Source organism: Lissotriton vulgaris, unplaced genomic scaffold, assembly GCF_964263255.1.
Source record: "Lissotriton vulgaris unplaced genomic scaffold, aLisVul1.2 SCAFFOLD_2126, whole genome shotgun sequence".
Classification (NCBI taxonomy): domain Eukaryota; kingdom Metazoa; phylum Chordata; class Amphibia; order Caudata; family Salamandridae; genus Lissotriton; species Lissotriton vulgaris.
The window spans coordinates 129,813-155,486 of NW_028252855.1; the positions used below are offsets into that span (position 1 = coordinate 129,813).

General features: G+C 45.2%; 1 pseudogene across 1 annotated transcript in view; it reads left to right on the forward strand.

Moving 5' to 3' along the window:
• The first annotated feature begins 1,254 nt into the window (after positions 1-1,254).
• Positions 1,255-25,674, forward strand: part of LOC147661235 (E3 ubiquitin-protein ligase RNF217 pseudogene) — a 260,034-nt pseudogene continuing 235,614 nt past the window's right edge. The window contains exon 1 of the transcript XR_015306005.1: positions 1,255-2,068. The product of XR_015306005.1 is annotated as an E3 ubiquitin-protein ligase RNF217 pseudogene (transcript). The remainder of the gene's footprint in view (positions 2,069-25,674) is intronic.

The following is a 25,674-nucleotide window of genomic DNA, read 5'->3' on the forward strand; positions in this document are numbered from 1 at the left end:
TATTATTTTTTTCCAACACACTTGAGAAATAATAAAAAATGTGCTTCATTTCTGTTCCTAATTCTGAAATACTTACACAGTTCTAAATGTTGTCATGTGCTGGAAAAAAACCTCTTTCTACCCCCAATATCCAGCAAGATTGTCAAATAGATCATCCCACACTGATATCAGTGAAAGATGAGAAAACAAGCCCCTCAGAAGACAGCTCTTGATATTTGACCTCGGTCTTTGAATGCAGCAAACGTGGCAACATAAGAACAAGACTTAAAGGCCTGTTCACAGAAGGGAGTTTGTGTAAGAGTACAGTAAACACGGTTTAGGCAACGGGTAAGACCAAATGAACCTGGAGGCCCTAAAACAAATAAAGCCAGGAAATAGAAAGTCAGAAAATGTGATTTACAAACCACAAAGCCGATGTTAATAAATGGGAGTAAGGCATTCCTAGGTCAAGTTTCTGAAAGTCCCCAAGATGTCTTTAGTAAACCAGACAGCGGCGCTATCTGGTAGGCTGCGATCTAAAAAAACATATACAAACCAAGGTTTTTACAGATTACTTGGTTTATTATAGAGATCGCTAGATATGTGTCCTCTCGCTATTCCGTACCGGTACCTAGAGTCACATTTCTCTCCATACACGTCATTCCACGCGTTCTAATATCAGAGTGTCAGAGAAGATTATTCCAGAGACTAGCACATTAAACAGAACGTATTTCAGTCAGATGCTTTTATCCTCAATTGATATGCACACATCCTCTCAGTGACATTTTCCTGATAGGCCAGTATTGCTTGTTAGACTTTTTATTTATGTAATTAAGGAATAGTCTTGCCCACTTTTTAAAGTTAACTCTAACAGCCCAATTTCAACGGCAATATTGGTCTATTTTACGTTATAGTCGAAGCAGTCCCTAATTTGCACTAATGTTGTGGAGGGTGGAAATATGTTTCTGCAAAAAATATAAACAAAGTAACAATTCAGGATACTGTATAAAATAGCACCGCCACACAACTCGTTTACTGACCCTCCACCTCCTGATACACGGAATATTATTGCACCCTCCCCCCACCCCCCCCTATACCCTCCCCCACCCCTCTTTTTGGGTCAGTCACGACTCGGGTTTCCTTGCTACAGTAGTTGAAAAGTGAGCTGATTTACCCTCTCTGTTCTGCTGCAGCTCCTGGCTGGCTTCTCCACCCCTTTAGAGGGAGAGAAAAAAAAAAAGATCAACAAACGCAATCCCTGCAGCCCGGCTCGGAGTGAAACAGGAACGAAGCGCGGACTAGAGAAGTAAAACGCAACCAAACACAACATTACCCCTAAGAGAGGCACGGGACAGACGTGCAGCCCGGAGAGTGACTCTAGGCTGCCCCGGGGTGCCCTTGAGGTCGCGGACAGGGCCGGGGTGGCACCCGGAAGCGCGGCGGTGACTGCAAGCAGAGCTTGCATGGGGGGAGGCCGAGGAGGCCCCCGGCCATGGAGGACTCGGAACCGGCTCTGAGGATGGTGGGCACTGAGGGCGAGGCGCCCCCGGGGGAGGAGGCCGGCGGAGAGGAGGAAGCAGCGGTGGAGATCCCCTCCTCCGAGGCACGGGGTGAAGAGGAACAGGGCAGCGGGGAGCTGGGGCCCGAGCGTCGGCGCCGGCGGAGGCACCAAGACGAGCAGCAGCGGAGGCGGCGGAAGCGCTGGAGGACGGGCAGTGGGGAGCAGGGGGAGCCTGAAGGGTCCACGCAGCCGGGTGCCCCAGACCCTGCCCCGCCATCGCCGGAGACTGCCGAGGAGCAGCCGCCGCCCGCCGAGCCCAAGAGACTGGTGCAGTGCAGCGTTTACTGCGTGGAGAATGACCTCCCCGGGCGCCAGGATGGCCCAGACCCGCCGCTGCCGCTGTCCCCCGCCGACCCCTTCTTCCCTGGTCTGCTGGAGTCGGGGAGCCCTCTCTACCCGGAGCAGGGGCTGGGATGGCTGGTGCTCGCCTGCTGCCGGGTCTGCCTGGAGGACCGGCAGCTGAAGCCCCTACCCTGCTGCAAGAAGGCGGTGTGCGAAGAGTGCCTCAAGCGCTACCTGGGCTCGCAGGTGAGTGCTGCTGGGGTGAGAGGACCTGGACCCAGTGCAATTCCCTCCTGAGACTAACAGAGCCCCCTTTTTAACTAACAAAACAAAACAGGGTTTACAAATGTATCGAAAACGCATGTAAAGTTGCCAAACATACAGTAAAGTTGCTTGATTTCTTTGGAGTTACCTCGGTTTTCAGAAGGGACACACGCAACATACATGTTGCATAGAAACAAATGCTAGGTTTTAGGATATTTGATCTTGCACATGTCTGTCTGACCTACTACGTAAATGTTTTCGGCAAATCAGTCCTGTGAGCAGGAAAACCAAGGAGGCCCGAGTGTTTTGTTTGGCATTAGATAGATGTCGGCAGGCAGTGGTGGTGGCCTATTGTTTATTCCCTTCGAAAGTTTATTATAGCCGAGTTCCATCTGTCTGTAAGAAAGGTGGCTGCTCTGGTACTTTCCTTCCGTGGAGCTTTAGTCATTCACTGATGGCTTTTTTTCCAGCAAAGACAGAGGGAGCCCTTTGGGGACACCTGCCGTCCTCTCCCTCTCTCTCTCACTCTCTAGGCGCTTTAGGGATAATCCCTCAAATGCCCCAATTTGGCGACCCGCCAGTGATGCATTTTTGCCAGTTTTCTCTACCCCCACACCCCACTTTCGGGCTAGTGCTTCAAAGGTAAAATTTGCCACTGGCTCGAGAAATATTCGGTTTCATTGGCCAACAAAGGAAGTTCAGAAGTGATGGACGCGTGTTGCTCGTGAGGTGATAGAAGTACGCTTGTCAGCTGTCGGAAAGACATAAGCCTCAAGCTGAACGCTAATAACCTCTGAAGAAGGGACCCTTGTGGCACCGAAAGCTAGTCTTCGCTACCAACTGCCCACTTCCTTTTGTTCACCTAAGCATCACAGTCACCAATTTGCACGGGTAGTATTGTTGCTTGCATTGTATCTTTGTGGGTATGGCTACCGAAGCGTTATCATATATCTTTTTTCCAGACCATAACTCTATTAGCTATCCGAAATTAACTTATGTGATTTGCGTCTATAGTGAGTTTGTCACGAATCTGCCCCCTTCTTTCACGCTGTTTTTTTGTTCCCTATAGTCGCAAAACACGCATATGCTTCCCAGGCCTTAACGTACAGACATATTTTGTTTACAAGTGATTTTATTAAGGCCCGTCACAGACTATGACAAATGCGTTATGCATGCAGCTCCACTGGGGCAACAGAGAGGCAGGAGTGACTGTGCCTTGACTAGGCTGGTGAAGGGGAGTCTGGATGAGAACGGTGGCCCTGAGGGAACTTTTGCCCCCGTGACTTGCACAGGGCAGGGGATGAGCGAAGTGAAAGGCAGGATAGACTGTGCAGGTTTGTTTTATGCATGCCCCCTTTTGTTACATTGCACAGCCCAGCAAAGCCCACGCAGCCTCCCTGAAAAACCGGAGCACGTGACAGCAAGCAGTTCATTGGAGGAATCCGTGTAGAACCACCAACAAATTAAAATGTTACACTCTTCTCCTACTTTTGTATTCCTGGGACTAATTTCAGAGATCATTACATTTATTCATTCTTTAGGTGTACATTTGGGCACAGAATACCTTGGCGCTAATTACAGCCTCCGACAGTGAAGTATCTTTGGAATCCAATTTACAGATTGCCGGAAATACGGGGGTGAGGGTGAGGGTGAGGGTGAGGGGGGGGGGGGGAGGGGGGGTCATGTGCACAAATGTTTGTGCGCCCGTTTTGTGTGTGCTAATAATACCCAACTTTTCATGTACTTTTTCTGCATAATTGCTAGGTAAGCACTGGCGAGGAGTGCCTGGGTAACACAGAGCGGTACCAATTTAATACCAAATGGTCAAAAAGTTCTCTTTATATTTAGAACTAAACATTCCTCTTGCTGGAATCTCCCTCCCCCTCACCCCCTCCTTCCTTCACTGTGGTTTTTGCAACCCTTGGAAGCTCGGTGCAGTGATGTCAGTGCTTGGCATGGGTATGCTGTGCTGATAAAAATAATGTTTTGGGGCTCTCGTAACGAGAGTATTGAACATACAAAGATCGTGTGTGCTCAGTCTGTTCCTGGAACATAATGGCATAGCAAAGAGGAGCGCCAAAAATAGCTCTAAGAAAACCAGTTGTTAAGCACTTCCTGTACATGCCCAGTGTCATACTTAAACGGTCATTCACCCGACAAGTGTAGGCACTGGGGCCTGGGCCATTGTCACTCTGGAAAGGCGCTATTTATTTTAATACTAACAGAAGACATCTACGTTCTTTTCTGTCGGTTTCTTCCTCTCTCCTGTACTGTCATTTTCACGGGGTTTTCATGCTATTATAAATAAAGAAAAAAAGTTAGTCTTGGCTTTTCACCCAGCACTGGTCCTGCCCCCTTGTGTTTTCAGGCCTGCGTTCCGGTCATTCCGTTCTAGCACTAGGACGCCTGCGGGCTGCTATGGTGCTTTATACATTTGTTTAATTCATAGGGTGACGCGCTTAACATTGTATGGGGACTATGATGAGTGGAATAGGGGTGGGGTCAGCGAATTTGGAGGCGAGACAACAAGCACCATGTGCAAAGTTAAAGCCGATTGGGAACATATGGGCAGATTTATGTCGGACTTGCGCCACGTCTAAGCCGCTGTTGCGTCACGCAACGGCGGCGTAAACGTGGCGTATCCCTGCGACCCATTTTCAACGTGACGCATCTAGGCAGATGCGTCACGTTGTAAAGCCCTGCGCCACATGTGGGCGTTCCGGCGCAGGGTGAGCGTTCCGGGGCAGGTGCGCCTCGCAAAAGTGGCTGAGTGAAATCTACAAGATTTCACTCAGTCACTTTTAGGCCAATGCTGCGTCAAAACCCTGCGCCTGCTTGAAGCAGGCGTAAGGCTTGACGCAGCATTGGACAGATAGGGCACCCCCAAGCCTTGCTGGAGCTGCGTCGCGCTTGCGACGCAACTCCAGCAATGCGCCACCTTTACGGCACAGATGCGTGACTCTTTTTTTTATTTTTTATTTTAACACTGAGCGAGGCGTCCTTGAAAGGGGGCTGCGCTCAGTGTTAAAGTAAAAAAATATATAAAGAAACCAAGTGCAGTGTCCTTGAAGTGGCGCCGCGCTCAGTTTTAAAGTAAAACAACAAACAGAGTGCGGTGTCCCTGAAGCGGAGCCACGCTCAGTTTTAATCTTAATCATTTGCAATTCAATTGGACCTATTGCATTGCAAATGCTTGTTATTACTGCTTTAAATGTACCTGTTTCTGAAGTCTAGGACTCTGGGTCTTCACTACTTTGTAATCTCTTTAACATAAATGTAAAATATAAATAAATAAAGAGAGCGCTGTGTCCCTAGAGGGTGCCGCGCTCATAAAAGTAATTAAAAAAAAATCAATTTAGAGCGCGCATAGTGCTGCAGCCGTCATTGTCCCCATCGTGTCCATTTTCAAAATAGTGCGAGCTTACCAACCAATTGAAGGAGACCGTATAATGCTGCAAGTAAACGATCCAGCCCAGATGAGCGGTCCCAAAAAGAGACAGGGCGGTAACAAGGAGGGACTAAGAAGCCTCATTATCAATCGGAAGCCAGAATTTCCCATGGACATTGACGCCAGCCAATGAAAAATATGGGTGGGGCTTCCACACCACTTCTAAAAAAATACCCAAATACAGCATGCCTCGCAAAGTGAGCAGTGCATGCGCTGCAACGCTAGACGAGAACAAACCAGATGGAGTTTTTTTTTCCTTCTTCATACTTTGCCAGTCTGTATGTTTCAAATTGTTCTCTGGTCTTAGAATTTTCAACACTAGGATGCCTGGGGTCATTGTTGTGCTTTACAAATTTAAATATAAATAAATAAACGTATAATTCTGCTATCGCCATGAATAGGGGTTACACAGTCTATTGGAATCATATGCCATAAGTGCTGACGATACCATATGTCCATTTAATTTCTTTAAATAGTGTGGTTTTCTGAAGCCCAGACTAGATCCAAGTAGGTATTTGAAGTGCTGTTTGGTAAGTGTAATAAAATGCATAGCTATTCTTATATGAGCAAACATTTTAGGATGGAGACAGTCATCGACTCTTTTAAGACTTTATATAATCAGAATAAGGAAACTATATATTAATTTGCTTGCAGGCTTGTGGTCTGATGGCATTTGGGATTGCGGAATGGCCATGTGTGTTGATGGTGCTTCACATAATCCAATGCTATTCTGTGTGATGTTTTCATTTCTCACATGCCTATTTTTATGACTTTTTTTTCCCCGAGTGTGATTTGACAATTTTGAGCCAATTTCTTACCTTGCTGTAATAAAACTGCTCCACCTAAAACTACATTTCTCTCTGTAAGTTCAGCTGGTCTCTCCTTTGAGTGGTTTGGGGGTGCAGGACAAACTTGGGTTATCCGGTTACTCAGGCTGGGCGCTTTGATTGCTTGGCATATGTTTAGCTTCTAAAATGCACTGTGAATTGTACATAGGCGATATAGGATTCCTGAATGGCTAGGGTTTGATCAGTGAGTTAATCGGCTAACATTGTGCTTGCTGTGGCATTTCTACAACGATTTCCCAATGATTTGGAGGCTGTTTGGGGTGAGTAGGGCAACAGTCTGTACCACATACGGCCTTCTAGGCATGTGTGATCAATTACTACCCAAAGATAAACAGTTTAAAGACTAAGACATGAGTTTGACATACTTGGAAGGAGTGAATTAAGACAACAAATATGAAGGGAAGCAGAAGGATACCAGTGTAACGGGAGACTCATCCTAAGGGGTGACATCACCAAATGGGATAAAGGAGTTGAGCAGAAGTCCTGATACGGTAAGCCACAAGTGATCTAGAGAACTATAGACAGCTGTGTGTGGGAATTACTGTTGAACAGTGTAAGCATTGGTGGTAACCATGAAGAGGAGAGGTTACGGGAAACTTGCTTGCCAGTTTAAGTATTGTTGGTACAAAACTGATCTCTTTGTTGGATGAATGTTGAGAGGGGCAATGGAGCGATCTGACCAGCATGGTATATACCATGAGATCATACATGCCAACATTTTAGTACTGGAAAGTGGCAGATAGTGACAAAAAAAAATCAGGGCGGTGTAATTTCCCATATACTGCTTATGAAGAAGAGGTAATTTCAGTTGGGAGACAGCTAAAGCAAAGCCATTTATGGCTTCAAAACTCTTGAGTCTCCACTTGAATAGAGTCTATAGGCATGCATGTAAGAGAGATCGGGAAGAAGGTAGGAAGAGTCTGTCTGAAGGGTAATGTCTCCAAGGAGGTAATTGGTAAGGAGGCTTTGGCTGGATTTCTGCTGACCCCGGACTTTCTTTTCTGAAGACTCTGGAATGAAGGTGAGGATGGGAGAACCTCACTTACTTTGTAAGTGATCTGGGTCCGTGAGCACCAGTAGGGACTATATGTAACATAAGCGGCAAGTGTAATTCCTGGGAAACAAATTAGAGGGGACATAGAAATCGATGGTGAGTCTGTAAATCCATCAATAAGGTAATATGCTGGACATTTTTCAAGGAATAGTCTGATATACTAAATGATATTAAGAACCATGAAAAGAAACTCATTTCTGTTCCCGTGCCAAGAAAAGCATACTTACATTCTTATATAAGGATGAATTTAAGGAGGTTAAGAATGCAGATAATATAAAGATCATCCTGCCTATTTGGCAAGACTAATAATGCCTTTCCTGTTCCTTGGAGTTGTCAACAAAGCCTGGTCCAGGCCTAACGGAAGTAGTGTGCCGCGTGTGGCTGATGTCTTTACATATTTGTTTACAACAGATATTTTGCCTGTTTCTGAGTGTTTGTGTTATATATATATATATATATATATATATATATATATATATATATATATATATATATATATATATATATATATATATATGTGTATATATATATATATGTATATATATATATATATATATATATATATATATATATATATATATATATATTTTTATATATAACATTGGCCCGTTTTTCTTCACAATCTAGATGTATGACGGGTAACCCCTCAGGGAATATTACATCTATAATGGGGTTTTCGATTAAGTTGAAAAAGGTTTTAGATTAGAATCAGGATACTTCTATTGTTTGAGAGTGCCAAACGCTGTTTGAATTTGTTATTTAGATGGTCAAATAAGGAGGTTTCCAATTTAGGCCAATGTAAAGTTTAAATTACGTTTACCAAATTTTGTATTGAGTGAAATTCTTCAATAAAGTACATTTGAGTACTTTTTTTGGTCGCAGATGACTATGGTGGGCAGAGCATGCCTCGGTGAGGTATCTGGTGTGACGTTTTACACGACGTGTGCCCTTGTACAAACATTTCACGTGACCTACTAGCAAACGCCAGCCGCACAGACCATTTGTTACAATTCTAAAAATGTATACAAAAAATAATAATTTTGCAGGCCTCTAGTTACCATGGACTGCTTCATAGTAGGCCTGCATTTTCGGAACCCTAGCAGAAACTCCTGTTGCACAGGGGTCGAAATTCCGAGTTGTATGTAATTGAGAGCACCCGTTAATTAAAGAGTGCAATACATTCGTCACCATTCGTTACATTTAGAAGGTCAAACCTGTCGCATTTCAAAAATGGAAGAGAGTATGATATTTACTTTCATTTCTTAATGCTGAAAGCACCAAACTTCGAATGTTATTCCCCAGGAACCTCAAAACAGGTGCCATTTATCGCACTTTGTAAATTCGGCACCACGGGGAGCCAGATTTTATCAAGTGTGATAAATTGCACCTTCCCTCTGACCCACTCATGATAAGGCCCTGTGACAACCATGTGCTGCATGGCGACTTTCTGAAGCAGAAATGGTTCACGGGAAGCAGAGAGTGAAAGAAAATATATATTTATGGTGACGTGATGGGCTTGTGGAGATAATTGACTGAGCTGAGTGCATATGAATCATATAAGGGCTGACCCAGGCACTCAAATGTGTCTGTTAATCATTGAACTGTTTTTACATCGCCAGGAAGGGAGATCTCAGTGAACAGCCCAATGACGCCAGCACATGTTCATGGACGCACTGTGGCGAGAGAGGCCGTGGGTAAACACAGCCACCTGTAATCCCTTTCAAAGCGTAATGAGTGAGTGAGTGCGTGGCGTACGCGTACTGATCTAGCGAGCCCGTCCACCATATTGGAAAGTTATTCCCTATCCCATTAGATACTAAAGTTAAACGAGCGTTTTATAGTTTTCATTGTTTTTTTTATCCCCGAATAGCACTAGTTTGGTTTTATAAACTCGGCTAACCCTCTACTGTCCCTGCTTCTGTTTGACAGGGTCTGTGTGCTGCAGTGATAGCGTGAATTATAGGATCTCAGCGGGGTTGCACTCCGCCCCGTGTGGTCGAACAGATGAGTGTTTGTGGCTGTCAGATAAACAAATAAGGGGGGTGGCCGGTGCAGGAATCGCTAATGACCCCACTAAAAGAAACAAACATTGGAAATGCAATAGGGCTCGCATTAGGAAAGTTTGAGCTATTGGTATTATAAATGATTTGTTTTTTATTTATGTGTTATTTTTTCAAATAGTTAAATTAATAGCTTTGTCATTTTCAATGCCAATAGTTATAACTTTCGCAAATGTGACACCTATAGCATTTGTAATGCAACATGTTTTGTATTTACGTGACTTAGATGTATTGATATTACAAATAACAATGCTTTTAATTTTTTAAAATAATTAATACTTAATTTATTTAATTTGTAATGGCAATAGCTTACATTTTTGTAAATTATTTTTGTGAAGATTATGTTCAGTGTTTTTTATTGTGATGAAAATCCAAGAACAGAAGTGAAATATTAACATCTTTTTGTGATTTGTAATAAAGCGTGAAAGCTTGAAAACAGCTTGAAACATTGAAAGAACATTTTTATTTATTTATTTATTTATTTATTTATTTATTTATTTATTTATTTTTAACACTTATAAAGCGCTACTTATACCCTTGGGCGTCAAGGCGCTGAAAACCATTATTGAAGAAAGAGAGGAATGAGAGAATAAACAGAATTGACGGCTGAGAATAGGTTACTGAGAGAAAAGCCAGGTTTTCAGGAGTTTACGGAACTGGAACAGCGTAGCACTTCGTCTGATGTTAAGAGGCAAGGTGTTCCAGAGTCTGGGGGCCGCCACCAAAAAGCGACGGTCACCCCAGGACACTGTTTTGGTGCGTGGGACAGGCAGTTGGTTAAGGGTGGCTGAACGTAAAGCTCTTGTAGGTTTGTAGAGTTGAAGTTTGTCTCTTAAAAAATGTGGTCCTTGATTATTGACTGATTTGAAGACTATACAGAGGGCCTTGAAGTGGATCCTTTTTTGTACAGTCAGCCAGTGGAGATCTTTTATGTTTTTGGCAATGGGTTCGAACTTTGTTTTGCCGGTAATGAGACGGGCTGCTGCATTTTGTATAGTTTGAAGTTTTGTAGTGACTCGGGTTTGCGCATTGAGAAATAAACCATTACAATAATCCAAGGATGAGAGGACAAGAGCAGAGACCAGTGTCTTAATCGCAGATTCGGGAAGAAAAGGACGTATTTTACGAATCATTTTTAGTTTTAGGTGCGCTGTGGATGCTGTCTTGTTGGCGTGATCCATGAAGTTCAGTCCATCATCGAAGATAACCCCCAAATTCCTGACCTTCGAGGTCGGTGTGGGAGGAGTACCGAAGGTCTCTGGCCACCAACTGGTGGGCCAGGCTGGGGATAATGGACCGAAAATGAGTACCTCAGTTTTATCTGAGTTTAGCTTTAAGCAGTTTGTTGCCATCCAGTCTCCTATATCTAGGAGCCCTTTCTTGAATATTTCAGCTACTTGCTCTCCGTCACCTTTGATCGCCAACACTAGTTGGGTGTCGTCGGCGTACGAGGTAAGGCTCATCCCATGTGCTTTGATGGTCTTAGCTAGGTCCGACACATAGATGTTAAAGAGTGTCGGACTAAGGGATGAGCCTTGAGGAACACCACAGGGGGCGGAGAGTTGTGCTGATTGAAAGGGTCCTAGGATGACCGCCTGCGTTCTATTAGCAAGGAAAGAGGCTATTAGGTTTTTGGCAGTATGACAGATGCCAAATCCTTGGACACGGTCGACCAAGATGTTGTGGTCGACCGTGTCGAAAGCCGCTGATAGGTCTAGCAGAACCAGTATGGCAGTGCCACCTTGGTCCCTAATAACCCTGATGTCATCAGCGGCTTTGATCAGGGCTGTCTCGGTCCCGTGATATTTTCGGAATCCAAACTGCGTGTTGTCCAGGAGCTGGTGTACTTCAATAAACTCAGAGATCTGGGTGTTCATGATCTTTTCGATTGTCTTTGCAATGAAAGGTAAACTGGCAATTGGTCGGTAATTCTTTAGCTCATTTTTGTCCAGCGAGGGTTTTTTTAACAGAGGCTTTAGTAGAGTGTTTTTGAGCGAATTAGGGTAGTGGCCTGACCGCAATATCAAATTGCAGACCTGTGTGAGTGCCGGTATGATAACGTCTAAGACTGGTCTGAGGACAGATAGAGGGCAGGGGTCTAGGGGTGAGCCTGATTTGATGGTCAGAAGTGTGTTTTTTATTTGCTCCTGGGTGACTGGTTGAAAGCACGGGAAAGCATTAGCTGAGGAGGAAGTGACGGATGATATGGAGGCCGGAAGTGATTTGGAGGAAAATGCTTGATAAATGTCGTCTACTTTAGTGTAGAAAAAGATGCAAGAGAGTCACACAGAGATTGTGACGGGGGGGGCGTGAGATCCGGGGAGTTACCTGATAAAGCTTTGGTGATGGAGAATAGTTGTTTACTAGAGTTCCTGGCCTGCTCGATTTGGTCAGTGTAATATTCTCTTTTAGCTTGTGCTATCATATTTTTATATAGGGCGACGGCTTCCCTATAGGCAGACTTACTGACGGCATCATAGTCTTTTCTCCAGGTTCTCTCCTTGCAGCGGTTTATCTGTTTTTGTGTCCTAAGTTTATCGTTATACCAAGGAGCGGTGGGTTTAGCTCTGTTGCCGGAGTGTTCCTTGGAAGGGGCTGATTGGTGAGATGCCTGGCCAATCCAGTCATATAATTGCTGGAGAGCTAAATTGGGGTCTGCAGCGAACTCTGGGCAGGTTTGTATGAGTGTGAGCTTAAAGTTTTCTAGATTTATATTTTTCCAGTCTTTAAACGGTAATTTGGGTACCGATTGGGGATTGTTGTTACAGTCATTGCCAGTAGCAATATTCGCAAAGATTGCAAAGTGATCTGTCCACTGCATGGGCAAAATGTTAGTGATTTGGAGTCCTTCTAAATTGGAAAAAATGGGGTCCAAAATGTGGCCTGCTTGGTGAGTGGAGGACATAACAAGCTGTTTTAGCCCTAGATTGCCTAGGTCAGTGGTGAGGGCAACGGAGTCGGCTAGGTGATCAAGATCTAAATGAAAATTCAGGTCACCGAGAACTGTGAAACTAGTTTCTGTGGCTACAGATTCCATTATAGTATTTATGTTGGACAGAAAAGTAGTTTTTGATCCCGGGGGCCGATATATTAACATACCCTTAAAATTGAATGAAGGGGAGATATTAATAGAAAACTGCATGGCCTCACAGGCGGTGGAAGGAATGAAGGTTGTTCTAACCGGGTATATATCTCTGGCGATTATGGCCAGCCCACCCCCTCTTTGTTTGGGCCTGTCCTGACAGTTTTTGAACCAGTGATGCTGTGGTGGTGCTGAGTGATGCTGTTGTTGCGCTGAGTGATGCTGTTGTTGCGCTGAGTGATGCTGTGGTTGCGCTGAGTGATGCTGTGGTTGCGCTGAGTGATGCTGTGGTTGCGCTGAGTGATGCTGGGGTGGCGCTGAGTGATGCTGGGGTGGCGCTGAGTGATGCTGGGGTGGCGCTGGGGTGGCGCTGAGTGATAATGTGGTGGTGCTGAGTGATAATGTGGTGGTGCTGAGTGATGCTGGGGTAGCGCTGAGTGATTATGTGTTGATGCTGAGTGGTGCTGTGGTAGTGCTGAGTGATGATGTGGTGATGGCAGGCGCGCAACACCCATTCGACTCACCGGGCTTCAGCCCCCCCCCCCCCCCCCGTCGTGTGTGGCAGCCCGGGATGAGACAGATCCCGGGCACAGCCACACCCAAACTTTTCACAGGTCTTTTAAAAGACCATTTGAATGTTAATTAGGCCTTGCAGTTGTTTCACCCCCTTCTAAGAGCCCCTGCAGATCCACTCTGCCTACTGATTAAAGGTTCAGCCCCCCTAAAGGTTCAGCCCCCCCCTGAAATTCTTTCTTAGCCACCCCCGAAATTTGACTCTAGTTGCGCCTCTGGGTGATGGTGAGTGGTGCTGAGTGTTGCTGGGGTGGTGCTGAGTGACGCTGTGGTGGTGCTGAGTGGTGCTGTGGTGGTGCTGTGGTGGTGCTGAGTGGTGCTGAGTGGTGCTGTGGTGGTTCTTTGGTGGGGCTGAGTGGTGCTGAGTGGTGCTGTGGTGGTGCTGAGCGATGCTGTGGTGGTGCTGAGCGATGCTGTGGTGGTGCTGGTGTGGTGGTGCTGAGTGATGCTGTGGTGGTGCTGAGTGATGCTGTGGTGGTGCTGAGTGATGCTGTGGTGGTGCTGAGTGATGCTTTGGTGGTGCTGAGTGGTGCTGTGGTGGTGCTGAGTGGTGCTGTGGTGGTGCTGAGTGGTGCTGTGGTGGTGCTGAGTGGTGCTGTGGTGGTGCTGAGTGGTGCTGTGGTGGTGCTGAGTGATGCTGGGGTAGCGCTAAGTGATGATGTGGTGATGATGAGTGATGCTGTGGTGGTGCTGAGTGATGCTGTGGTGATGCTGAGTGATGCTGTGGTGGTGCTGAGTGATGCTGGGGTGATGGTGAGTGATGATGTTGTGATGGTGAGTGGTGCTGAGTGATGCTGTGGTGGTGCTGAGTGATGCTGTGGTGGTGCTGAGTGATGCTGGGGTGATGGTGAGTGATGATGTTGTGATGGTGAGTGGTGCTGAGTGATGCTGGGGTGGTGCTGAGTGATGCTGTGGTGGCGATGAGTAATGCTGTGGCGTTCAGTGATGCTGTAGTGGCGCATAGTGATGTTGTGGTGCCCCTGAGTGATGCTGTGGTGGTGCTGAGGGGAGCGGGACGAGAGGAGAGAGGTAAGAGGGTAGAGAGTAGATAGGAGAAGAGAGGTGAGAGAGAATAAGAGAGAGGAGAGAGGAGAGTAAGGAGAGGGGAGAGTGAGGAGAGGGTTGATTGAGGAGAGGGTTGAGTGAGGAGAGGGGAGATGGAGAGGAGAGAGGGGAGTGAGGAGAGAGGGGAGTGAAGAGAGGGTAGTGAGGAGAGAGGGGAGTGGGGAGAGAGGGGAAAGAGAGGGAGGGGAGAGAGGGATTGAGAGTGAGGAGAGGGCAGAGTGAGGAGAGGGAGGGGAGAGGGGAGCGAGGGGGAGAGAGGGGAGAGTGGTGAGAGGGGATAGTGGTGAGAGGAGAGTGGTGAGAGGGGAGAGTTAGGATAGTGAGGAGAGGGGAGAGGGAGGTGAGAGGGAGGTGAGAGAGGGAGGGGAGAGTTGTGAGAGTAAGGAGAGCGGAGAGATAAGAGCGCATCCCTCATTTCAGTTCTTCTGTTGTGGGCAGTGGAGTATCTTTACTCTTTATTGTTTGGTGATGTCGAGCCCTAAAAACCTGTCCTATAGGAAACAGCCCCTCCCCCACACCCAAGCACTGCTCTCCGTGGCTTATTTATTTTTGATGTTATATAGCGCGGGACACGTGGCCAGAGCAGTTTACGCTGGTGAAGGCAGAGCACAGAGAGCCATGTGCAAGCACACTGTGTGCAGTACAAAATACAGAAACAACGAGGGTGGATGCAAATGCAGATCATAAAATGATACCTGCACCGCCGGGTGCCTCCATCAGACTGGTGAGCCGCAAACAGAGCAAAATGTATCTTTGATTGCCGAACGTTCTTGAGAGACACTGGCCTTAAGCAGACAGTCCTTTTTTCACTCACACCGTTGAAGGTGACAGGCGGCATCCCAAAATAAAAAAATAAGAGTTCTTCACTTTCTGTTTTTAAACTAATTATTTGGTTTAAAAAAACTCTGATGACTAAAAACATGGTGCAACTCGTATTTATGGTGGTGAAAAACTGCAAACTGTCAGTGAGGCGATATTTAACGAAAACACGTTTTTGATTTTGGGGGGGGGGGGGTGGTCACAGCAAAAGATGGGCAGGAGGAAGGTGATGCGTAGCAAGTTGACAGTCGCGCTGTTTACCGAGGTAAGAAACCGCAGCAAAGCCGCTTCAAACACTATTTAGAAATACCGTTTATATTAATATGTTTGGGGGTCTAGACAAGGTGTGTAGCCAGTGATAGGATGATGTGCTGTGATGCCCTATTGTTTTACAGCACTTAGAAACCACACCACTGGGGTTGAAGCGCTATATAAAAGAGGTTAATATTGGAGAGGGCTCCTGTATGGTTGACGCGTGGGCACCGGAAGGAGGGTTCTCTGGAATGTGTTATTTTTTTACCGCGGTTAGAAACCAGACAAGTGCATTGAAGCGCTACATAAAACAGGTTATCGTTCTCATTACCGGGGCCGTGAGGGAGGCTGGCTGAGCTGACGGGCTCAATTGAGCGGTTCCTGGTGCAGTCTCAGTTTTCTTGAGCTGCCGCTGCCTCTCCCCCGAGCTCCACTCTAGCGCTGCGCCTGCACCTCTGGGCACACAGTGAGGCTTGTCTGCAGATGGCACGTGAAAGGGAAGGAAATGCGAGTTTCTCTCTGGAGCCACGAGGAACTCGGAAAAAGCGGCGGAGGTTGTATGACTTTAACAGGGGAAAAAGCATCCACGTGGGACAAAGTTCAGCGGAAAGGGGGTGCAGCAGGCTGCGGCGGTGCTGTCTGACAAGGGGGGTGGTCTGAGGTAATGCGTTCATTTCAGGGAACACAGCAGATTTACTTGTTTACAGAAAGGAGGCTGCAGACTTGGAAGAGACAAAGGAAAAGGTGAGAAAGAACTACAGAATGCAAAAAAACAGTAAATAAAAAGCAGAAATAAAGTTTAAGGGAGGAAAAGAGTAGGAGTAAGAGAAACTGAAATGCAAAATGAAGTACTGACAGAAAAAAACAACGCCGAAGGAAACTTAAAGGCAAGACAAACGAAAGGGACAACTAAGCACGGCCGTGTAAAGTGAAAGTATGGCCGGCCTGGGCAGTGAAAGGGGAGGAGGGAGGAGAAATGCGAGTCACGGCAGCAGCAACCTTTGATGTGCCGGTGGGAATAATTAGGGGAGGAGAAATGCCGGCTGGAGGAAGCTTGAGATGCCTGAGGAGGCTGGTGGCTTTGATGTGCACACGCTTTTTGCCAATGCGCTTGCGCATTGAGCTTGTTTTTCTCGGGCAGTGCAACAAATCGCTGAGATGGTTAAGCTCTGTTTAAGCCACAATATAGCTGGCCAGCCATGCTCAAGCGCATCAGCAGGCGAGCCCTAAAAAACAGTTGGAAAGGGGGCTCGGAGTGTGTAAACAGATATTTTCTGGGGATTTTTTATTCTACATTTCACTTTTCTTGTGTCTGCCTCATATGCATTTTTTATTATTTTTGACAGGTTTTACCAGTAATTTACCCACCTGAATGCTATTCACACATGGTCACCACTGGGTGGGTTGATGGTTTATAGGTTACTTACAATTAGAACCAATGTTGGGATTGGGATGAATTAAGCCATTTGGAGCGCTGCATGTAGTTCGTTTTGTGCTATATATAGACTTTCCCAACTGTTATATCATACAAACAAGCATTTGCAACGCAATAGGTCTTCACATTTACGATATTTTGAGCTATTGGCATTGTAAATGACAATGTCTTTTATTTGTGTTGTTTTTAAAACGGGCATTGCAAAAATGTCCGTTGCCCGTGCTATCATTTTTTTTTTTAAAGATTTAGGAGAGAGCGTGTCTTGCCTGCAACAGCAGGCAGGACAAAGCTATTTGAGAAAATAGTGCTCATAGGCTGTAATTAAAGCTTACTGAGTAACAACACACTTAATAGGGGGTGTTGCCATGGGAGATTACAAAACGAGACAAGGCTGTACTAAGGAGGAACTACAAAGCCTATTGACCAATGAAGAGCCACAGTTTATAGCGGACAATGACACAAGCCAATGAAAAAAATGGGTGGAGCTTTAAGTCCCTACGTGAATAAAGCATGCCTCGCAGAGCAGCACATGCGCTACCTAGGCTCAACCTAAAAAGTGCTAATTTCAATAGCCACGAGTTACACCTTCAGCTGGGACAGCAATTTTTCAAGGTTGGCAAAAAAAGTGTGATTGGCAATGTTTCAAATCAGTGAGTGATTGGGTTTGCACAATGATAGCAATGACTGAAGGAGGCTTACCGAAAGGTCGGTCTGGATATTGAATACAATAAATCTTGGAGACAGCTAAACTGTCAATCCTGACCTAAACAGGGTTCTGTCATTTTCCTCTGCATAGTAGAGGGGATGGGAGAGTCTCTATAAGTGCATTACAAAATAAATAATATAAATTAATTAGCCTCAGAATGTAAAGATGGTGGCTAAACAGTGGGCCCTAGCAAAATGTTGCTTTCGCTTGCGTGATCTTTATAAATTTCTACCATTTCACGTTAAACTTGCTACACAAAATGCCCAAGATCAAGCCATTATGCTGCATCGCGTAATTTAGATTTTTTTGGGGTAAAAATTCTATTGCATGAGCCATGGAACAACGCAAAGGAACGGGACATGAGATGCTATTAGGGTCACATGCATTCTTTGCTCCATTTTGTCCTAAAGAGAGAGCCAAATGCCAGACCTGCATTTAGTCAAATATTAAAGTACAATTTCATATTTTCTTAGGGGCATTTTATGTAATTTCCACAAAGGAAATTATACGAATTTCTCCAAGGCCTCTTAAAAAGCCAAGTATGTCTTAAGATGCTTCCCATGGGTTGTGCCCCATCATTGTCTTTTGAGAGATTCCTTAGAATGGTCCAGTCTGACCTTGGTGGCGGCTGCACACCAAGGCAGACAATAGTTCTTTGCTCTTGTCCTCCATGTTCATGACTTTCTTCACAGGTGGGGCCTGCAACATTTCTCTGTGTGAAAACATGCGACTTGGCGTTTAGCTCTAGCTTTCCAACTTCACTTAACTCTGTAATCCTGGGCACATGAATTGACCTCACTCTGCTTCGCCTGGTCCCACTGATTCAACTGGAGTGCATAAGAACAGACTAGCTGTAGGACATTAAGCACTGTTGTGGTTGTTTACACGTAAGAACCTCGGACAAGGTGTCTCATGTATTCTATTGTATTGCAATTGTATTTATATAGCTCCTACTACCCCTGATGAGGCGTCAACTTGATTTTTTTTTTTACGAGTAGCACGCTACTCTGGAACCCATAAAGGATTAGTGGTAAATTGGTATAGTGAAATATGAAAGTAATTTGAGTGGTGGATATGTTAGTTATTTGGATTGAGAAGGATAGTGGAGGGATAGAAGAGAGAAAAGGTTTGCATTTATATAGCGCTTGATAACCCTGATGAGGCGTTGATGTCTTGTTTGGCACACAGCCTGTGTTCACTGTTTGATCAACAATATTTTGCATGTTTGGTTTCCAAGCTTGCCTCCTGAAAGCAAAGCTACACATTCCATATTAAAAAGGGCAGTTATTTAAAAAGCCAGGCCTGACGGACTATAGGACACATTACTTTAGAACATCAGGCTTCTGTGTTCACATACATTTGTCCCTACTCTAGTTGACATGTCCTTTATTTTTTGTATACAAAACAATTGGACTATTTATGGTGTTTTTATTTTGCTTACAAAGGCAAAATTGTAGCTCTTCAGAAGTGCTCCGTGGGATTGGATTGATGTTGCTGACTGTCTCTCGGGAACCCAGAGTGCACTTTATAACTGCTGGACTGTCCTAAAAACAGGACTGGTTGGAGCTTCCTTGTCAGCAAAATCCAGCAAGAATTACAGAGAATCCTTTTATACTGTAAGTGCTTAGACAGCAGACGCTGGAAAACAAATAGACTTAAAGCCTAAGGCAGAAACGCACTTGGCAAGACCAACTTTACGCGTAAGAGACGATTACGTCTCTCAGTTTTACAACACTCTGCTTTAAAACAACCTGCCCTTTGACTATAAACCTGTAATATCTTTGGTTTTAGAACCAACTTAAAACAAGCATTGGCAAAGCCATGAGGTCTGTACTGTCCGCCAGCCTTTTGGCTTTGTCAGTGGTTATTCTCTTATGTTTCGTTATGTTTTTTGCAAAACTTTATTATTCGGAAAAGCTGTAATGCCATCATCTGTCTTAAAAAATCACATTGGCTAAAACAAAAATATTATATTTGTACTCAGAAAACACTCTTTACTGTTGTAGTCCATGCTACTTGAATGTATCTACTTGTGTGTGGAAGTGCCCCTTGTGAAGTTGCAGAATGCCGTTAGTCTCAGTGAATATTAGCCAGTGTCTGAAGTGGGTTGACTGATCACCCCATGCTGTATGCTGTAATGGGTGGTACATAGTATGGATTGTACAAAATATGAATGATAAATTAACAGACCGATTTTTTTTCTTCTGGCAAACACCAGAATGAAGAAACTCTTTGAGCCTACCTTCCCATTACATACTCTCTCTAGGTGCTTTGATAGAATTATTAATTTGGTAGTTAAATCTATTTTATCTGGGTTTGTTAGTGCCCTTGCCCGTTTTGTATTCTGTATTGTCCACGACAGCGCAGATTAGAAGATGGTCCCACATTTCTGTATCCTGGAGATCATGCAATGAAACAGGAGGACATTAGATTGTTCCTATATATATATACAGTCGCCACCACCAGGAATCATCAGATAAGGCACTGTTACTGCAGAGGAAGCCTCAACCCTCTATAAAGAGATCTGCCTCCTTCTTTCCCCCCATCCGCCAATCACTCTACTCACACCTGCACCAGGACCATGGCTGACATTTTCTTTTTCTATAACTGCCAGCCAGGAGGCTAGTTCTGGGCAGAAGATTTCTGCAAGAATGGCACTGCATGGCAATCCATTCCAATTTCAGCACTGTCTGGAAGGAGGGAGCTGCACATAAGCTGGGGAGCGTAGAATGGTGGCATCATTGTTCCAACCAGTCTCTGTTCAAACTGGCCTCCATCCAGCTAACCTCTGGAAAACTTGCCCAGTCCAGCGCAGCTTTGAGAGTTGGATTTGGATACAAACTCCAGTGGACAGAGAAAACAGAGATGGGGATGAGGCAGGACAACTCCGACAAGAACTCGGACATGAGCATTAAAAAAATAGGGGAATTGAGACACATAGGCCAATTATAATGAGCGTGTTGGAGGAGTAAGTGCTATTAATTCCCCTTGATAAAACCAGACTGCCTGGGGTTCGTAATTTTTCGGGCATGATAAATGGCACCTGTTCTGAGATTATGGGAAATAATGTGGATTTAGATGCTTACCGCATGAAAAACAAGCATGGTACAATAATTGCCATACTGTTTTATTTTGTTAAATTTCAGCTGGTTTGATATGTCAAAGTGTTACACAAAATGAGGTATTTAACTTGCAGGTTAATTACCAATACCACACAACTGGGTATTCCGAACTCTACACAGGTGTGGAAAACATCGACCCATTTCTATTCGGGGCCAGGCTTGAACGTTGAGGTAAGAAGAATGCCACTGATACAAGAGCAAGGAGGCACAGTCTTCTGGACAAGATGATGCAAACTCCATGAAACGAGTGACATGAACTCGTCGTATGTGGATGATGAAGACGCAAACGAGCACTTGACCTGAAAGACAGTGGTCAATGAGTGCCACCACAGGGAAATTCCTAACCACAAAGCACACAACTTTCCATCGCCACTTCCACATGTCTCGGGGGTGATCACCAGGACTGGATATCTCTATCTTGAATCAGTCACCCACCTTTTTAAGGAAGCCCACGACTGGCAAACACAATGGTGCTTAGAGGGAGTGTGAATTGCTGTGGTCAGTGATTTAAATGGACAGGTACTGAGTGCCTGCTCTTCTTTAGTTTGAAAGGGAGAGTACCAGCAATCCTGAGATCTGCTGCAATATATTTAATGGGAGAGTGCCGTCACTTCCCTGAAGCAAACAGGTACTGTGAATAGTGAGTACCAGCAGTTGTGCACTTCCATTTAAAGCACTCCTGCAAAATAAGTTCTGAGGCATTTGTTGTACACATGCCTCTCTGGCCTGGGGAACCAGCTCCCGCAGCTCCACCCTCCTTCCAGAGATATGATCATATTTCTTGATTCCTGTGGCCAGTCTGGTTGCAGCATTTCCTTCTGCATGAAGCCTGCAACATGGTCTGGCTGGGGAACCGAAGATAAAGGACGCTGTCGTAATGCTGTCTGGAAGATTAAAGGGCGTCTCCAGTCTAAAAGGGCAGACCATTGCTTTCTTCCCACTAGACCGTGTTCTCAACAAGCATTGGCAAAGCCTAAAGGTTTCGCCTATGCAAGATCTACTGTCTTTGTCAATGTGCTTTTTTAATGGCCGGCTGGTCTGCAACAAGGCTTAAAGTAAAGGGGGAAAAAGCGCTTTGAAGTGGACAGTGCTTTTAAAAAATAATTGTTTTTACCTAACATCATGTTGCACCGCACTACTGCTCTAAGCAATTTATAACCGTGTTATTTCATGTTGCTCTTCAAGCCTGTTTTCTTTCACCAGTTACACAACCACCAACACTGTCTTAAACATAACTGACTTAAACAGTTCCGTGCTGTCTAGAAGTATGTACAAGAAATCTGCATTGTACTCATTGAGAGTATGTTTTCGTCTTATAAAATTTCAATAAACTTTCGAACAAAACAAATTGTTCAAAGCCATCCCTCCATTTCTATCAAACTGCGATTCAGTTAGGCCCCATGTCACATTAAAACCCTCTGCTGACTTGCAAGTTACACTTTCAAAACAACGCAAAAGCTGCCGAGTAAATACAAGGAAAGGAAGGCCTTTCTTGAACATCAACCCACTAGAGTGATCTGCTGCTTTGTTCTGCATCTCCCCTTTCCCTCGGGTTAACAGTAGCTGTATCCTTTCCCCTCCAAAAGGAAAAGAGTTGTGCTCCAGGGCCAAGGCCTGGAGCGCCTTATCTCACTAAACTTCGCACGTACATACGCCAAAGCAGCTGCTCCAGCTATATATGCAACAAGATTACTTCTGTGTTCTGTACACTGCAGCTGCAAAACGCACATATTTACTGGTAGAATGCCAGCATTTCACAGACCTGCACCGGTATAACTGATTGGTAGGGCGGCTTCACTGTTTCAAAGGGAGCATGAACGACCCAACACTGAGGTACATGGGGATTAAAAGCCTCACTGCACCCTCTGCCCAGCCTGACTTGAACATATATAGGAGGGCGAGCACATATCTGACACGAATGCAGGTAGGGCGGCTTTCTCATTACCAAGAGGGCTTGCAGCAGCACAAGATGCCCAGTCCTTACAAAAGAACGAGGTTTAACGTCCTGCGCTGCTTGCCCTGCCTCACAGCAGCTTTGAAGTGGACAGTGCTTTTTAAAATTTTTTTTTTTACCTAAAATCATGTTGCACCGCACTACTGATCTAAGCAATTTCTAACCGTGTTATTTCATGTTGCTGTTCAAGCCTGTTTTCTTTCACCAGTTACACAACCACCAACAATGTCTTAAACATAACTGACTTAAACAGTTCCGTGCTGTCTAGAAGTATGTACAAGAAATCTGCATTGTGTACTCATTGAGAGTATGTTTTCGTCTTATAAAATTTCAATAACAAATAATTCAAAGGCATCCCTCCATTTCTATCAAACTGCAATTCAGTTAGGCTGATTTTGCAAGTTAGGATGTTTTCTACCTTCATTACCAGTTTTACAATCTTAGCCAGTTTTAGGGAATCTGGAAGCCTGGTGCCTGTGGCATCCAAAGCACACTTAGACCTGTCAGAGCTGTCATGTACAGATGTGGGGTTAAGGTTAGGCGATATCCCGAGAATGCCTCGAAAACAGAGGGCCAATGCACATAGATGAATCACCATGTTAACCTCTGCACGGCACCGCAGTACCACCACCTGGAATTAGCAAGGAATTGTGGTGCACTGTAAAACAAAAGGCAGATGCCAGATTTACTGATCTGTTGCTAATGCAGCAGCCAGTGGCTAAATCTTTGTTGCATCTAGCTTACAAATCAATTATCCCTTTTCCCCTCTATCTCTTACTGTTCTACTTTTGTTTTTGTGTGCAAAGAAAATTGAAACCCAGGTAAGATGTAGATTACCCACGGCAACTGCAGCACATTTATAGAAATTGAGGAAGGGCGTTTCTTGACCCTCTTAAGTACAACATGCCTCACCGGTGTGAAGGGAGCACCCTAGGATGCAGTGAGATTTTGGTACCAGCTGCTCAACAGTTTGTGTCTGCTTCCTGGGGCCAGTCTTGACGGTGTAATGGCACACAGGTTCAGAGTCTTTTCACTCATTTGTGCTGGTACAAATTCAAAATAAAGGTAGGTACTTTAAGAAGATGAGAAATTGGGAACTTGTTATCACCAACCCAATTGAGGTATGTGCTGAACCTTGGACAACGTGCTATTTAAGTTGCAGAGCAAAACATTCTGTGGGGATGATGGTAATTCAGGGATTGTCCACCTAGAGAGCAACAAAATGTCAAAAGCCTGCTGAGTCTCACCTTCTGCTCTTTATGGACACTCTAAAAGTATCATAACCTGCTTGCGTAGTAAGCAAGCCTTTCTGGCTACTGTCCAAAGAAAACCAGAGGCATGAGAGGGAAAACTTTAGTTTGATGGTGCAGATTTGTTTATTCTCAAGAAAGAACACCAAAGGTTGGTTCGGAGCATATCATTCATTCAATCAATTAGGGGTTTGTATAGCGCGCTATTCACCCTGGGGGGTCTCAAGGTGGTTTGTCCCTACCGCAAAGATGGGATCGAGTGTGTGTCCAGCTCTGTGGGTGGGCGTGTTGACCAGCTGCTTCATTCCGAGGGCGGACCCTGCGCAGCTTGAGGATTCGTGGCTGCGACGGTGAGGTGGAGCTGCTGGGGAAAGTGCTGGCCTGGACCACAAGTATAGGAATCATTCGCGCTCCCCCCTCAGCGGTCGCCATAAGTAGGGGAGGGGGCGGGGTCTGAGGCGGGAGCGGGGACTGTGACAGAGTGGGAGGGACTCGCGGGGGCATCAGTGGTGGGAAAACAGGGCGGAGGAAACTGGCACAGTAATTAACAAGAGGGCACAGTAATGAACAAGAGGGAGGAAAAAACGAACAACAGGAGAATAATCAGGGAGCAGGCACAGTAAAATGAAAAGTTACGAGTGTAGTTAAAATTACGAGACTGGAGGGCTGCAGGCGCAAACCCTGCGCAGCTTGGCGACTCGAGGCTGCGGCGGTGTGGCGGAACTGCTGGGGAGAGTGCTGGCCTGAACCGGAGGAATCACAGAGCATACTGTCTTGAGGGAGAAGGAGTGATGGTTGTTGCATGAAGTACGCATGACTGTTTGGCCTTCCAAAATGTCACGCGCACTTTGCAAGTTCTCCACCGGGCTGTAATGCGCAGCCATGGTGGAGAACATGCAAAGTGTGCATGGCTGTTTGGCCGGCCCAAGACGGACGGCCAAACAGTCATGCATACTTTATGCAACAAATTATTCAAAACAAGAAGGGAGTGGCCCCACTAACCAAGAGATGGGGTACCAAATACAGTAAATGTATAAATAGAGGTTTCTCTTGGATACAACTCAAAAAGAATCCGTTTTTATCACATTCAATCATACAAAGGACATTCAAGTATACCTAATCTACTACCATTTCGGAACCCATATAACTAATGTGTTCCCTCTCATTCTTCTGGTTTTCTTTGAATGGTAGCAAGAAATGTTTGCTTACTACGCAAGCAGGTTATGATACTTTTAGAGTGTCAACAAAGAGCAGAAGGTGAGACACAGCAGCCTTTAGACAATGTGTTGCTTTCTAAGATTGACAATCCCTGAATTACCATCAGCCCCACCGAATAATTTGCTCTGCAACTTAAATAGCACGTTGTCCAAGGTTCAGAACATACCTCAACTGAGTTGGTGATAACAATTTCCCAATTTCACATCTTCAGGGTGTCAGTCCCCTTGTAAGTGCCGAACTATGGTGCTCAGATCAATCACGAGGCTGCTGTCATGGTGACAGCAGCGTTGTGATTGGCTTAGGGGAGCCTGGGTGCTACCGGGAGCCAGTGGAACATCCAGAAGGAAGAAGAGGCTGCGTGTCAAGCAGGTAGGTCTTTTTTTTTCTTTCTAACTCGCCCGTTACATACTAGCTGCCACTAGACATAGTTCACTTTAAAAAATGCTCTCAGGTTGTATTCAGAGAATGAAAAGTAAACACCAATTTCTATGTTAATGGAATAAGGATAAATTTGTCTAAATACATTTGACTTCTGTCTTTGAATGCACAGCAAACGTGGCAAGATAAAGACTACCTGTAATGGCATCTTTATTGCTCATTCACCTTCTGAACTCCAGCATAGTTATTTCTGGGGTGGTGCAGCACCCTTACATCTATCAATGATGCCCGCCAAGGTGGGTGCACCTAGCCAAGCAGCTCTTA